The 14,901-nt window shown below is 41.4% G+C and overlaps 2 pseudogenes across 1 annotated transcript; one reads left to right on the top strand and one right to left on the bottom strand.

Annotated features, from left to right (window-relative positions):
• Positions 1-3,608: 3,608 nt before the first annotated feature.
• LOC110338861 lies at positions 3,609-5,345 on the bottom strand (annotated as a pseudogene). Its single transcript, XR_002381317.1, has one exon. The product of XR_002381317.1 is annotated as a recombining binding protein suppressor of hairless-like (transcript).
• A 586-nt stretch (positions 5,346-5,931) lies between these two features.
• LOC110339007 lies at positions 5,932-14,031 on the top strand (annotated as a pseudogene).
• The last annotated feature ends 870 nt before the right edge of the window (positions 14,032-14,901 follow it).

Below are 14,901 nucleotides of genomic sequence, written 5' to 3'. Positions count from 1 at the left end.
GAAGGAGAAGGGGTTTGGGATGGAGGTTTACTGTGGGAAGACTGGAAAGGGGCACAATATTTGAAATGTAAGTAAATAAAATAATCAATTAATAAAAAAGAAAAGTGATTTTAATCTTTATTTCTAAATTCTCTCCAAATGATTCATATGAGAGTTGTCTAAGAAAAGAGGATTCTGCTTAGAAAAAGGGGAATAAGGGTTCTTTTCTTTCTATGTCCTCAGCACTCATATGTCTTTCAGATTACATGATCACATGAAAAAAGTTCATCACAAGTTTACATAGAAATTCAAGTTATAAATCAAATAAAAGTTTACAAAAGAGAATGTTTGCATGCATATCCATTAAGAGTAATTATCTGGCTAAACATTTTTCATCTGTCACCAGCTCTTCAGACTCATGGAGAGTTAAAACTCATAATTATTGTGACTAAGTTATTAATGAGGTTTTATATAGATAAAGCCAGTCTCAGTAGGGCAGTGATTTGTCCAAAGAGGGACTCAAGACTTCCCATGGTGGAAGCTATGGCCTGGCAAGCTTATTCTGGAAGTTGCAGGCCAGATAACGTGCTTGGATCAGGGCTGATTCAGAGGGTTCCCTTGGCACCCGATGGGATGGTAAAATCCAATCAGATTGAAGAGACGAAGAGCTCTTTCTCTTTTTGTCTTCTCCCACCTCTCCCATCATATTCAAACCCTCTGGAGCTTGGCTTCTTCCCCTCCTTGGCTACTGGAGCTCTACTCCTCCTGGCAATCTGCCTCACCCAATTTCTGAAAAATCAGGTAAGTAGTGTAAGCTCTTCAGACTCAGAGAGATAAACCTGGAGACATTCATTATGGGGATCCAGAAACCCTTAAAAGGAGGGCTAATGCAGAAACTGAACTGGTAATGTTATAGCAACAGAGAAGGGTGGTAATGGTGGTTTACCATGATATTATGGGAACATGTGGGATGGGATCTAAAGAAGGGTCTCAGAGGCAAAGGAGGAAGGGTAGATTGAAGAGAACATTATTTTACAACTTCCATGTGTGTAGGAGCCCAAGGGGTTCATGAAGTCAGATGTTAATGGCAACAGCCTCCAATAGCAGCCGGGAGAGCACAGAAAAAGTATTTAGAGGAGTGGAAGGTTAGAAAAAGGAGGTTGGCTGTATATTGGATGTGCTGGAGCTAGGAGAGAGCGGCTTGGACCTCCCTCTGGGTTTGATCCTCCTGTTGAAGGATGTTAGTGTTGGAAGCATTGCCAAGCTGTCAGGAAACATGTTGGTCAGCCACAGGGTGTTTAGTGTAGCCATTAGGGTAGAGCTTACTCATGACTCCCATTCACCATTATTTCTCCCAGATATCACTGATGGAATTTTGAAAGTGAGTTTTAAATTTGAGTAGCATGGTACCACCAAGACTGGTGGATTCAATATTTTTTGGTGTGTGTGTGTGTGTGTGTGTGTGTGTGTGTGTGTGTGGGCAGGGGGCAGGGATTTACAATTGATTCCATTCTGTTTTTTTATTGGATATTTTATTTACATTTCAAATGTTATCCCCTTTCCCAGTTTCCCCTCCAGAAACCCCCATATATGGAGGCCTCCTGCAAGCAGCCTGTGTTGCAGTAAGGAATATTCCCCTGGGGTGAACATTTTTTTTTAATTGAAATTGATTTACAAATCCACAAAAAGGACTTTTAATAAAAGCAGCTGACAAAAGAACTATCAATAACGCGGTAAAGCACACATATCTGTTCACACTATTCTGTGGTAGGAATCTGACATAGAACCATAGCAAAATGCCTTTATTGTTACATTCTTGAACTTTGTAAAAAACAAACAAACAAACAAACAAACAAGGAAAAAACTTATAGTCTAACTGTTTCAATTCTTACTAAAATAAACAAAAGAACCGAAATGAGATATAAGCATTTTAAAAAGTCAAAGTTCATTTTAATAAAGCCATGAACTTGAAAACTTACTTTAAGCTACAAAGCTGGGTAAGGAATAGTTTGTTCTTCAAAAGCATCTCGTCTGTTCTCAGTTAGCGACTTAACTAAATCCTGAATCTAGGACCTCAGAAAGCACAGCGGCTCTGCAAACTGCTCAGGCTCNGAACAGATCGCAGGGTGCTGCTTCCATCGCCGCTGAGGAGTGGTGTTTGGGAAACCTTGAGAACAGTTACTGCAGAGATAGATCTGTAAGGCCACAGTGAGCTCTGCCCTGGACCACTGAGACAGCCTAGAGGGGTGAGGTGGGGTGGGGAGGAGGTGAGCTGCAGCAGATCTGAAGAGAATCAGCTAGAACAGCTGGTACAGCGCAGCCCAGGGTGGACAGGAAGGCTGTCACCACCATGGTTTACAGGTGGCCTTCCCCTTGACAAGCCAAGGAGGAGGCCGTTTAAAGATGTTCGGGGTGGTACTTAAAGTGGTACAGTCTGCGAGACGGCGAGTGAAAGCAGCAACGCTGGAAAGCAATGGCCTGACAGAGGAGCCTAAGGGTCTACGTGAAAACTTTCAGAAGCCCAGAGAGCCAGAAAGACACCAGAAAATGCCATAGAAATTACAGTCTGCATTCATAAGGTACTAGTGGCTCCTGTTTTAAGGGACAGTAAAAGCTTACCACAATCTAGAGGTAGTTTTTTCTCAAGGACAATGGCATCACTAGACTGTGTCCTTTAACATCACACATGTGGTTCTTGTACGAAATGTAGCCCAACGAGTCTGCTGCAATCCCCAAGAAACTGAACGAGGCATTACCAAAGTGCAGAGATGGAAACATGTTTAACTTACACATAATACAAGTTATGTACAAGATTTGGGGGACGGGGAAACCTGAACAAATCCTGGAACACAGATGAACTGATGAACAGGCAGAGGTGCACAGCCTTTGAATGGCGGTGTTCAGTGCCACGAACTCAGAAAGGACTAAATGGCCACATGGAGCTGTTAGCAGCTCTTAGATTACCACTATAACTACATTTCTTTAAAAAAGGGAAAACACAGAAATAACTACCAACAGTATCTGAGAACAGACTCAGTTAACACACATTGCATGTATTGCAGGCAAGGCGGAGGCATTTTTAAAGCCTTTGCAGACTTCATATAATCTTAAAAAAAATGTGCAGGCCTTTACAAAATTTGACTTGCTGAAATCAAAATAGTTCCAACTTACGAAAAAGTCGTAAGACTTCAGCTTAACAAAAAGTTCCAGCCTTAGACCACAGGAACCTCCAAGTGTTCGGTATTCAGAGTGAACAAACATGGTGAGGCTCGAACCTGAATGTGCTTTAGAGCCAACCCTCAAAGGGTGGGGAGCGCAACCTGTTTGGTAACAAGGTGTACTACATGCTGTGATATAAAAAAGGCATGGTGAAAATGTACCTTCTACTAAAGCTTATGCACGTCCCTTGGTCCACAAATCTATGTTAGGTTTGTGTCTTCCAGCTTAACCTGTGCTCCAGTCACATATCTATTTCCTGACCATTAAATCAAACCCAAACCAAAAACCACCAAAACGGGGTGTGTGTGAGAGGGACAGCTGAAATTTCCAACAGCCTGTGCATTTTGATGTTGTTCATTGTACTGTGGCTTCTGCACTTGCAGTTTTGAATAGGTTGCCTGGAACGAATCGTTTCCCCAAGAAACCACAAAAGATTGTTCACTTTATCCTTGCCTTTCTCTGTCAACTTTTTGCTGCATTCAAGTCAGTTTAAGTCCCAGTAAAAAGACAGTAGTTAGGACACCACGGTAGCTGTGGCTGATGTGACACTGGTGGTAGGATTTGTGCTGGCGTTTGTGTAATTCCCCTCGTTGTTTGTGTTTGACTCATTGGTGGGCACTTGGCTGGAGTTGGCTCTGAGAATTGCTCCTGCAGCATTGTTGCAGTGTGGCCTCGGCCCTGGCTCTGGTGCGTAGGTAAAGGTAAGGCTGGTGGAGTAAATGATTCTGTTATTACAGACCAAAGTTACTGGAACCTGTACTGGCTGCCAGACCCATCTCCAACCTTCTCGGAATGCAGAAGTGTCTGGGACTACACAGAGCATGCTCTTTCCACATCTGTACATTGTTTCGGCTTCTACATCCCCAAACCACACTCATAAATTTGGAGTAAAGTTTTGCCCTTTAGTTCAACCATTGCTACGTCCCTGCGCCATTCAACTGAAGACTTTCTACGACAGGCACAGGAGTGACTGGGGCAAGGACGGGGCCCGTTCCCTCATAGAACGTATACTCTGCCTTACCTGTGCTAATGATCGTCCAGGAAGCTCCATCGTTTATCATTTCTTTATTTTGTTCTTTTGGACATGGAGTGGCCTGAAATTGGATTCTTTTTTTCTTGAGAAAGGCACAAATACATTTTTTCCGTATCCTTAAGGTAAAATGCACATGTGTGGAGTTGTGATTACAGGGTCGTCTGCATCCCGTAATGTCTGTCTGCTTATCAACTTTCCTAATTACCAATCTTGGGAGCGCCATGCCAGTCACTGAGCACACAAACTTGACAGTCTGCCCGTAATGGATGTAGCCATGTCTAACTGTGAACTCCTCTCCTTCTGACTCGTCGTCGTCGTCCAAGAGATGGATGTAAAATGCTCCCCACTGTTGTGAACTGGCATGGAAATTCCCTCCTTCTACATGCAGGTACCTGGAACTAACTGTCTAGGACTGAAGGTGATTGAACAGCGCCACCTTCGTTCCCGAGGTGATGCACAAGTCAGCATTCTTCAGTGACTGCTTCTTTTTGGGGGGTCTGGAGATGACCTTTATCCGCTTGCTGAGGAACACACCAATGTCATCACTGTTACCATAGAACATCTTTACAGACAACATGAAATGCTTTCTCTTGTCTGAATCAGATATGTACAATGTTTTGGCTGTACCGTGGTTCTTCCCTTCCAAGTTCAGCTGCTGCATTTCTTGGCCACTGTTTCCTATTCCAATAAATGCACAGGGTTGAGACTCTTGTTCAGAACACCCATCTCATTCCATTTGTTCTTTTTTTTTTCTTCCAACCACTGCCCATAAGATACACACAAGGAAGAGGGCAAAAAAAATCGTTTTTCATTTCCGTATGACTTCTGCGCAACTTTTGCATGAAGAATGAGCACTGTTTGATCCCCTTGTTCTTTTAAACAATTTCGCATAGCTTTCCTAGTGAGTCGTTTAGGTGGATCCCGCTCACCAAACTTCCTTTTAATCCATGCCATGGTACTTCAAGAACATGTTAAGGTAAGTCAACAGCTTGGAACACTTTGAAGCACCTCAAAACACCTCAGACAGTGCATCTGTACCATTCTCCTTTCCTTTTGAGATCGTAATGGTTCCGAAGAACTATAATGCATCCATTTGAGTTGATAGTCTCATAATTTCAATAACTATAAGCCAACATTTGAGAAGTCGAGTTGGGCAGATACCTAGAGTTCTGGGCTATGCCGTAAATTCCACAGCAGCGGGAGCTACCGAATATTTTGAGTTAAGTTAACAGATTAACTCATGTGGGGTGAATATTTACTGGGAATGCCTGGAATTCCAGGCCTATATCAGAGTCATAAGTAGAGGAGGAGGCAGCAGGGTTATCTGGAAGTGTAACTGGCATTATTATTATGATGATGATTAAGATTATGGTTGCCTTCAGAAAGGAATCGCAGAGATTGCAAAGCTGTTGACTGGTAGAGGGTTGAGGGGAAGAAGACAAGAGGTTACATGCTATTGCCTTTTTTAGTGTAGTCCTTGAGAGTGTAGTTTGATAGTGAGAGGAATGTGGATGGAAGAAGAGAGGAAAAAGCTGTGATATGGCATAGTGGTCTGCCTATCGTTGTAACCCAGCGGGGTGTAAGTCTGGTTTGAAAAGGAAAGAAGAGTGGGTAGAACACAGGGCTTAAGCAGCACTCCCTCCAAGGGTATATGAGGAGGCAGGGGTGACTACATGGCTTTGATTTTCTGTTTAGGGGCAATGAACCTGGTATTGGGTGAGGGATAAGGACTGAAGCTCTGAGGGCCAGCAGAAAGAGTGGAAACAGGTAACCTCAGGAAATGGGAGGTTGGGGGGACCCTCCAGAATGCACCAGAGACCTGAGAGGTGAGAGACTCTCAGGACTCACAGGGAGGGACCTTAGATGAAATGTCTGACAGTAGGAAGAGGGAACTTATAGAGCCCACCTCCAGCAGGAAGACAGGACATCAAGTGAGGGATAGGGTTGCCATCCCAAAGTCCCAACTCTGACCCATAATTGTTCCTGTCTGAAAGAATTACAGGGATGGAAATGGAGAGGAGCCTGAGGAAAAGAAGGTCTAGAGACAAGCCCAACATGGGATCCAGCTCAAGGGGAGGTCCCAAGGCCTGACACTATTACCATGACCGCGTTCCAGAAAACCCAGTAAGCAGCTGAAAGAGTCAGGTAGATATTTGTACCCAACCAATGGACAGATGCAGCTGATCCCTCTTGTTGAATTAGGGAAAGACTGAGAGAAGCTGAGGAGGAGGGCAATCCGGTAGGAGGACCAGCAGTCTCAATTAATCTGGACCCCCGAGATCTCTCAAACAGTGGACCATCAAACAGACAGCATACACCAGCTGACATGAGGCTCCCAACACACATACAGGAGAGTACTGCTGGGTCTGTACTTATTCAAAGATGATGCATCTAACCCTCAAGAGACTGGCAGCCCCAGGGAGTTTAGAGTCAGGTGGCATGGGGGGTGGGGACATCCACATGGAGACAAGGGGTGGGGAGGAGGTATGGGATGTAGAGCAGTAGGAGGGTGGACTGGGGTGGGAATAAAATGTGGAGTATAAAATAAATAAATAAATAAATAAATAAATAAATAAATAAATAAATACTATTAACAACTCTCCCCATAATCTCTTCTCTAGACAGTCTTTCTACTTCACCACCACAATAATTTAACTTTCCATGTTAAATTATTCTGTTTGATCCTGAAAAATGAGTGGGCCTAGCAAAATACCCTTAATCTAATGTATTTTACTTAACTCCTGACCTCTATACAGGTATTCCAAATGAAACAAACCTAACACAAAATTCAAAGCTAATTCCACAAACTTGGGAAAATAAGCAATGTTTGTCTTAAGTTGTATATGTACATACATATGTATTGTTATATGCAGATTGATGGCTTCTCAACTATCCATTTACCTATAAAGTTCATAGTTTGATTCTGGTTAGCAGTTAAATAAATACTATACTATAAATATTATAAATGTACCACATTATCATCATCCACTCATCACCTGATGGACATTTAAGTTTTCTACTTCATGGCCATCGTGAATGCATCAGCAATGAACATGAGTGATTCCCTATATTGATTAATGACTGTACAATACATGCCTGTATGTGAGGGACTGATTCTATACATATAAAATCGTATAGAAAATAGCACAGTTTATTTTGCCGATGGCTTCATGAGTATCTCAGTAAAAGAGTCACAGTTCACCTCAAAATGAATGGACATTGGAATGACACAGGACTCATGGTGGAAACAGGGGCTTCAGTTGTTTGACTTGTCAGACTAAAACGCCCTTGTCCAAAATTAGGAAAATACGAGACTCCAGATCAGATGATAGTGGACTCTCTGGAAGAACTTGATGTTAGCAAGATTGTGCGAGAGTGAAAGCGCATGTCGTAATGAACTCCCTAGAAACACAACTAACAAGTCTCTTGATCTCCCTGGGAGGGCTCCTTTCTACTCCTGAAGACAACACCAATTCAGAACTTAGATTCTCCCAAAGGAGACATGGAAAACTTCTAACTTCTCCGCAGGTACTCATTAAAACATAACAAAATCCTATGCATTATTATTAATTCCCAGAAAGTCAAAATGGTGATTTGTCCTGGGGATAATTTTTTTTTTTCATTAGAGGTAGACACTGTCCATTTTAGAGCTCTGGTATCTAGCCTCTTTCAGTGATCTGCATAAAACATCACTGGTAATATGGGACATGTTAGCATTTCTCTAGATAATCCTGAGAAAGTAGATACACAGACAAATTCGTCAGAGGAATACAACGTCAGAGCTGTGTTTCTGCAGTAACTCTTCAGGAGCTGACCTGCATTCTGGTGAGCAGCACCACCCTGGCCGTGACTGGGTAGGAGAAATTCCTGTAACTATATAGTTCTGCTTAAAATTCTCTTCCATCTACAACCCAATATATCATCTGAAGACAACACTCATCATTAGGATGGTTTCAGTTTTGTCTCCATGGTTTACCTCATTATGTCTACAATTTCATCAGTCTAAAAAAAAAAGTCGATTTCATGGTTTAGAATTCATTTGAAAGTGTTCTTTAATGTGAAGAATATATGTGAGGGGACAGGTTTATAGCTGTTGGATGGAGGCTTGTTGTTCCTATGGAAACAAAATAAACCAAGTAAGTTGAAGACAAAACACAACCTTTCAAAACTTAGTTTCAGATAATGTTTGCTTGCAAAGACTTTATTGGGGATGGTGTTAATGGTTATATTATGAGTCACAAATTTAAAAATAAATAAATGTGTGTGTCAAGCACCTGATTACTTAGAAGAGAAGATAAAATTCAGAAAGTTATGAATCAATCATATGCTTGGGACCCTTAGACATTTTTGACAATGCAGACGATGTATTGTAATAGAGTTTCTTCTATGTGTAGAGAACATGAGTAACTTTTTGATAAACATTTTATATTCTATAACTATGATGAGCAGCATAAAAATATTATCAAAACCACATGGATTATTTGGGGGACATACTTCAGTCATGTTATTTAAAAAATTATAAATTCTAAACTTGTATTGCATCAAACAGTTGCATCAACCACACAGCTCCAAAATGAGGGAAGAGAAAGTAAAGTAAGTGTAAAGTTGATATTCTGGATCAATGTTCATGCAAAGTTTTCCAGTCAGAGCTCCTGTATTGTGATAAAGCATGGCTGCCCTTCCTGGGAAAATAAAATAATCCAAATCATTGTAAAACTTAGACAATTGAGAAGACTCTTAAAGATAGCAACATCCAACCTGATCATGACTCCATCGTCCAATGAAGCAATCTCTATACTGAACAGAATAAAGCCCTGACAACTATGGAGGAAGTGGCTCTTCAGATCCTTGTTCTTTGCCATGTTGGGCCAGGGACTATGGCCAATGCCCTTCTGTTTGTCCATAATTTCTCTCCAATCTTGACTGACTCTCAGCTGAGGCCCATACAAGTCATTCTAACCAACTTGGCCGTGGCCAATGTCTTCATTCTCCTCCTTTTGGGATTTACAAACAATATGGCAGTTTTGGATTCAAGTAAGACCCCAACTGACTTAAGATGTAAACTTATATACTTCATGTACTTGGTGGCTCGAGGCACAAACATGTGCTCCACCTGTGTCCTCAGTGCCTACCAGTTTGTCACCCTTATTCCTCATAACTGGGGTAGGGTCTTGCTTAGAGGAAGAGCAACCAGTGTTGTTAGTTATTCTTGTTACAGTTGTTGGTTGTTCAGTGTCTTAAATAATGCTTACATTCCAATGAAAGTAACTGGTCCACAGAAAACACACAATGACACTGATGTTAAAGGCAAGCAGGTCTGCTCCATCTCTGATTTCAGTGTAGGCATGAACTTCTTGCGATTTGCCCATGACATCATGTTCATCAGTATCATGGTCTGGACCAATATCTCCATGGTGCTTCTCCTGAGAAAACACCACCAGAGACTGCAGCACATTCAGATATCCTTTCAGGGCCACAGAGGCTATGCTGAGACCAGAGCATCCCACACCATCCTGATGCTGGTGGTCACATTTGTGACCTGTTATCTTCTAGACTGCATTTGTACTTTCTTTCACATTTCTTTTGCAAACACTTGTCTCTGGTTGAGGCATGTCAAAGAAGTTTTGGCTGTAAGCTTCCCCACCATTTCTCCCTTAATACTGATCCTTAGGGATCCCAAGGATCCTTGCTCTCTGCTTTTTAGTGTGCAACCAGAGGAGCCAGATTAGAGCAAGAGTGAATTCAAGATGTTTCTAAATCCCCGTATTTTCAGGCAGAGATGTGAAAGAGTAGAACCATTCATTCTCTTCTTGATATGGGTCTGCATGACCTGGCACACATAGAGTGCACAATCCCCACCTCTGCTGTTTTTGAGGTAGGCATGTAGCCTCAATGCCAAGTTTCAGGTTAAACTTCCTACCTGTCTCTTAAAAGAACATACCCATCTAGTACTTGGGATTCTGCTTCATGCAAATGAAGCATTGCAAGCACCCGGCCTCTGTCAATTATGCTGAGACCAGAGCAGCTCACACCATCCTGATGATGGTGGTCATATATATGAGCTTGTATTTTCTAGACTGCAACTCTACTTTCTTTCACTCATCCCCCAAACACCTCTTGATGTTCTAAGAATTATATAGCCTTTGTTCACTCTCAATGAAAACAACTGTTACATTGAAAACTATCTCCAGAGAAGGCTCTTCCTGCCCAGATCACACTAGCTGAGACCCTACTCTTCCTCACATCTAGATAAATTTCTTTCATTCCTGGCCAGCCCTGTGCACGATGGTGTCTGAGTACCCTGAGGGCAGAAAAAGAGACTGGCCAGAAAGTGGTGTACAATATGGAGTCTATGGGACCTCTGCTGTAAGCAGGGACATTTGAGTGCTCTGAGGGCTGGCATTCTATCCTTTCTTCTTTTGCTTTTTGATTTATGCTCTCACTCTGGGTTCAGACACATCAAAACTGAAATTTGCTGGTGGTGGCACTCCCTCATGTTGGAAGAGTGTTCCCAATCCTGTGCCTGAACACTGAGAGTCTGCCCTGAGGTGGGTAAAAACCTCCTATTATTTTCTCTGTGAAAAAACAAACAAAAGCCCCCAAAACAAAACAAAACAACAACAACAACAACAAAAACAGTTAAACACTGCCCAATAAATACCACTAAGGTGGTTATCAGAATTCTTTGAGGTTTATTATGGGGGAGAAGGTGACCTGTAATCACAGGCTTTGTTTAAGACAGGTATTGCTGGATGCCCTATGAATATTATGATGATTTTTTCTAATTTTGCATAAAAAGAATTGTCTAAAAGTTGGAAAATATATACCTTGAGGATGATAGAAATATGGCTCTGGCAACTTTTCAATGCCTTTGTGAGACTTTAACCCCTTCCTTTCTCATCTCCTCTGCTCCTCTGACATCCTTCAGAACTGCTCTGAGGGAGTAAGTTGATTAAAATTACCTGAAGACTTGTCAACAAGGGTGGGGGAACCCAAAAGGCCTTCACACTACCTAAGGAACTACAGGCAACTAAAGAAAGCTGGGAAGAGAAGAAATAGTTTTCCATAAGGATGAGTGCACCAATTGGTTATCCAATACCAAATGGTCCAAAACACTCATACAAGTGACATTATACAGACTCAGCAGGCTATATATGAATACACAGATACACACAGACACACACACAGACACACACACACACCACACATTTACATATATGAGCATGTACATATTCCCAAGTATCGGAGCAAACACAAACACATACAGACACACACAGACTCACAAGACACACACACTCCACACATTTACATATATGAGCATGTATATATTCCCAAGTATAGGAATAAACACACACACATACAGACACAGACACACACATACAGGCACACACACACACACTTAATTAAAAACAGAGGCTGTGAATTTGAAATGGGACAAGGAGAGGTATAAGGCACTGTTAGGAGGGAGGAAAGGGAAGCAAGAAATGATGTACTTATAATTTCAAAAGTTAAAATAAAAAATTTAAAATAACAACAAATTTTAAAGGTAACTGTATAACATTTCTTACTGTGTCATTCAAACTTACTGCAAGAACCTCACATTAAGGCAGTCAGAAAATAATAGAAATCCATTTTCATGAATTAATTTTTCCCTGTAAAAGCTTATGTACCTGGTCCAAACTGGACATTTTGGCTGAAACCTCACAAAGTTTTATTTTTTCATCTTAAAGATCTATTATTTATTACTTTAAAAAATTACCCCAAGGATAGGGAAATCCATGCCTTATTAAACTCCTATGTAATATAACTAAACCAAAAGCAAGCGTTCCCCTTTTAGGAGGAAATCCTTGAAATCTTTACAACGCTCATGCAAGAACCTGGGTCTCTCTCCTTCTTTGTCTGCCTAACATACTTGGTGACTGGCTAAAATAAGAAGCCTATGGCCTATACAAAAGGGAGATTTGTAAGGCAGCACTTCTGGACAGAGAGAGGAACTCTGGGAATGAGTCAGGCATGGGGAGCTTCATCACCCAGAGGAGGAGGAAGTCAAATATATGAAACTGATAAGAGGTAGCCAGCCACATGGCAGAACTTAAATTATTATTCATGGGATAATAGAGTTGTGAGCTAATGAGAACCATCCTAAGTTAAGGTCTATGCCTTCTGTATTTAATAAGTCTCTGTGTCATTATTGGGAACCTGGGTCATTCATAGAAGTGCCATAGATACATTTGCAGCCAACAAAAGGGCTTCTGAAATCTAAGCTTAGCGCTGATGAAAGCCCCCAGTGTCAAGGCAGGGAACAGCAAGCACTTTCTGGGAACAGCTGCCTCTTTAGAGCTTCTGCTGTGCAAAAAGCAGGCTGCCCTGCAGGGACCAAAGCCTTGGGCATGTCCCATAGGCAAAAACCTGCCAAGTGCTGTGGTTCAAAGTGTGCCTGGTTCAGACACAGGAAAAACCCCAGCCCATTTGGCAAGAGTTGTGTCCTGGTGCTTGGGCAGGCAGTGAGCTGTAGCCAGAGTTCAGTGGTACACAGAACTATGAGCCGATGACACTGCTGGCAGAATTCTCATTTTACATTTGACATAAGAAAGTACTTAGGAACAGTTCAATTACTAAGGTCTTGATAATTACTCATATAAATTTATGATTTCTTATATGCTCATCATTAAGGATTAATAATCTTTTTCTATACAGGGTCACTATAAGATAGTACATATTCGTTGTTCTACAGAAATAGGCTCAAAAGTGTGGGTTGATCCCTAGAGATTGTTTTAAAATACATAATTAATAATGACAAGAAAAACATATTAATAGCAGGAATCTTTCCTCATACGAAATCAATCTCCTTGGTTGTACCTAAAGGAGAAAATCCAGTATAGTTTTACAGTCCATGGTGGAACCATCTCAGGAAGATCACCTGCTAGTTTTTAGATTCTCTTTGATGGTTCACAACAACCTTCTATCTGAAAAAATGGAAAACGCAATGACCCAAGGCATCTGGATCCCCTATGACTTTGTTTTGCTTATCAACATACAATAATTATCCCTTCTTTTTTTCTTTTTTTCAAAAACAATTTTTTATTAGATATTTTCTTCATTTACATTTCAATTGCTATCCAAAAGTTCCCTATACTCTCCCTCCGCCCTGTTCCCCTACCCACACACTCCCGCTTCCTGGCCCTGGCATTCTCCTGTACTGGGGCATATAATCTTCGCAAGACCAAGGGCCTCTTTTCTTCCACTGATGGCCTACTAGGCCATCCTCTGCTACATATGCAACTAGAGACAAAAGCTCTGGGAGGTATTGGTTAGTTCATAATGTTTCTCCTATAGGGTTGCAGACCCCATTAGATCCTTGGGTACTTTCTCTAGCTCCTTCACTGGGGGCCCTGTGTTCCATCCAATAGATGACTGTGAACATCCATTTCTGTATTTTCCAGGCACTGGTATAGCCTCACAAGAGAGAGCTGTATCAGGGTCTTGTCAGCAAAATCTTTCTGGCATATGCAATAGTGTCTGGGTTTGGTGGTTGTTTATGGGATGGATCCCCAGGTGGGCAGACTCTGGATGGTCCTTCTGTCTGTCTCAGCTCTGAACTTTGTCTCTGTAACTCCTTCCATGAGTATTTGTTCCCCATTCTAAGAAGGAGCAAAGTATCCACACTTTGGTCTTCCCTCTTCTTGAGTTTCATGTGTTTTAAAAATTGTATCTTGGATATTCTAAATTTCAGTGAGTGCATATCATGTGTGTTCTTTTGTGATTGGGCTACCTCACTCAGGATGATATCCTCCAGATCCATCCATTTGCCTAAGAATTTCATAAATTCATCGTTTTTAATAGCTGAGTAGTACTCCATTGTGTAAATGTACCACATTTTCTGTATCCATTCCTCTGTTGAGGGACATCTGGGTTCTTTCCAGCTTCTGGCTATTATAAATAAGGCTGCTATGAACATAGTGGAGCATGCGTCATTATTACAAGTTGGAACATCTTCTGGATATATGCCCAGGAGAGGTATTGCTGGATCTTCCGGTATTACTATGTCCAATTTTCTAAGGAACCGCCAGACCGATATCCAGAGTGGTTGTACCAGCTTGCAATCCCACCAGCAATGGAGGAACGTTCCTTTTTCTCCATATCCTCGCCAGCATCTGCTGTCACCTGAGTTTTTGATCTTAGCCATTCTGACTGGTGTGAGGTGGAATCTCAGGGTTGTTTACATTTCCCTGATGATTAAGGATGTTGAACATTTTTAGGTGCTTCTCAATAATTATGCTTTCAATAATATTTCAATGTTATATATCTTTTCTAAGAGAGACCAGAAGAAAGCAGACTTAGACAGAGGTATGAAAAATTTTTGCTAAGTTACAAATCATAGATCAGAAATTGATAATCCTTTGAATCATAAAGAAATTTCAGATGGATTCAGTCCAAAGCCTATATCATCACCTTGTGACAAGACAGCAAAAAAGCAGTCTGTATCCTTTAAAAAAAAACAACTAAAATGTTTTTCCTGCCCTGATAAGGGAATTTGAACCAAATGAACAGGCTCTGCTAGGTTATCAGGAATTTGTGTAGTGTTCCACAGGTGCACACGATTTTAAAAGATTTATGGAAGCATTAGTGACCTATGGTTTACATTCACCATATGTAAAACAAGTACTTAT

This window comes from Mus pahari, chromosome 22 (assembly GCF_900095145.1).
Source record: "Mus pahari chromosome 22, PAHARI_EIJ_v1.1, whole genome shotgun sequence".
NCBI classification, from domain to species: domain Eukaryota; kingdom Metazoa; phylum Chordata; class Mammalia; order Rodentia; family Muridae; genus Mus; species Mus pahari.
This window is presented reverse-complemented; position numbering and strand designations above follow the sequence as displayed.